Below are 2,270 nucleotides of genomic sequence, written 5' to 3'. Positions count from 1 at the left end.
TGGGGGGGGGGGGTCGCCTCCCTTTGCCCATTGACCACCAATCTTTGGATGCAGGTCAAGATATATTTGGTTTTCTGGGCTGGAAGGGCTCATTGCTGGCTCGTGTCCAGCTCCTACCCACCGGTACCCCAGGCCCCATGGGGCACTATTGCGCTCAGTCCTTAAATCCCCCAGCATGTTTTGGTGGTCGGCGTTCCCTCATCCCAGCTGCTGACCCTGCACTTGGATTTGTGCCCACTACTCAGCGCATTGAGGTCTCTCTGGATGCTGGGAGGTCCCGACTCTCTGTTGTGTCACTGCACCCCACAGCTCGGTGTCATTAGGGTGCACTCAACCCTTCTGTTCATGTCGCTGATGAAGGGGCCATCCCAAATGTTTGTATGAACTGGGCGTAGAACCCCCTTGAGAGCAGCCCTGTAGAGAAGGACTCGGGGATCCTGGTGGATGAGAAGCCAGACATGAGCCAGCAGTGTGCGCTCGCAGCCCGGAAGGGCAACTGTGTTCTGGGCTGCATTAAAAGAGGAGTGGCCAGCAGGAAGAGGGAGGTGATCGTCCCCCTCTACTCAGCTCTTGTAAGGCCCCATCTGAAGTACTGCATCCAGGCCTGGGGCCCCAGCACAGGAAGGATGTGGAGCTTTGGGAGCAGGTCCAGGAAAGGGACACTAAGATGATCAGAGGGCTGGAGCACTTCTCCTATGAAGAAAGTTTGAGGGAACTGGCATTGTTTTTCTTGGAGAAGAGAAAGCTCTGGGGAGACCTCATCACAGCCTTACAATACTCAAAGGAAGTACATAAGCAGGAGGGGGGATGGCTGTTTATGAGGGTGGATAGCGATACGACAAGGGGAATGGAAACGGAGACAGGGGAGGTTTAGGTTGGTTATTAGGAGGAAGCTTTTTGTACAGAGGGTGCTGACTCACTGGAATGTGGCTTTAGAGTCACTTCCAGGAGGATCTGCTCCGTGATCACTCCCAGCACAGGGGTGAGACTGACATGGTGGTAGTTGCCAGGGTCACACTTATTCTCCTTAATATCTGGTGTGCTGTCACCTTTTTACTAGTTATCAGGGACTTCACCTGACTGCCTCCACTTCTGAAATACCACTGAGAGTGGCTCAGTGACTGCAGCGGTGAATTGTCTTGGAATTGTGGGATTCATCTCGTCAGGACCCAAATGTTCGGGTCCTCAGGTGGTCCAGAACCTGATCTCCCATCATAGAGTGGGATGGGCACGGGTCTGTGGGACTGGCATCGCTTCCTCAATCCCCACCTACCAAACCAAAGATGAGGGCAGTGTATAGTGAGCAGTTACCAAAGAAGATGAAAGCAAAAATGTTGTTGGGTACTTGAGCCTTCTCTGGTGGTAAGCAGCATCGTGCACAGAGTGCAGCCACATTGCTTTGAGATAGGAGCGCAGCTTTGTGTAAGAGGTACATATGCAGGGCAGTGCCTTCATTACTGCGTTGTGTCCAACAGGTGGCAGCAGAGCTGCGGTGCTCCCGAGTGCCGTAACGACTGCATGGAGATGTGTGGATTTCCATGGGAACAGCAAGGAACCGGCAATTGCATTTTCTGGAATGCCCCGGAAGCTCACTTTGCTGACTGGTAATTGTCTGCCCAACAGGTAAGGGCAATGCACAGCCACCAGTGTTTACCCATTCCGTAGCATGGCACAACATGGTGCTCCCAGAGCTCTGAATTGCACTTCGTGGTGCCCGGAAGGCTGCCTGTTCTTTTCTTTCTGCATTCTCCTTGTCTCTGGCTTTTTGCTGTAGTGTTTTCCTTTTTTTTGTCCTCTGTGTTCCCTTCTGCATTGTCTTCTCCTCCTGTTTTTGCGTTCCATGCCACATTGTCTTGGCCATTGCCCTTGGCTTTCTTTGCCGCATTCACTTCAGCACTCAGTTTTGGCGTTCCCTGCCGCGTTCTCTTGCCCTCCTGCTTTGGCGTATCCTTCCACGTAGTCTTGGCCATCGCCCTTTGTATTTCCTTTCACTTTCTCTTGGCCTTTGTCTTTGCCTGCGCATTCCCTTGCCCTCCTGTTTTTGCGTTCCTTGCCACATTGTCTTGACTGTCGCCCTTGGCTTTCTTTTGCCACATTCTCTTTAGCATTCGGTTTTGGCGTTCTGTGCCGTGTTCTCTTGGCCATCATCCTTGGCATTTCCTTCCAAGTTCTCTTGGCCCTTGCGTTTGCCTGGGCATTCCCTTGCCTTCCTGTTCTTGCATTCCATGCCACATTCTCTTGGCCTTTATCCTTGGCTTTATTTTGCCACC

This window comes from Meleagris gallopavo, chromosome 12, assembly GCF_000146605.3.
Source record: "Meleagris gallopavo isolate NT-WF06-2002-E0010 breed Aviagen turkey brand Nicholas breeding stock chromosome 12, Turkey_5.1, whole genome shotgun sequence".
NCBI classification, from domain to species: Eukaryota; Metazoa; Chordata; class Aves; order Galliformes; family Phasianidae; genus Meleagris; species Meleagris gallopavo.
This window is presented reverse-complemented; position numbering follows the sequence as displayed.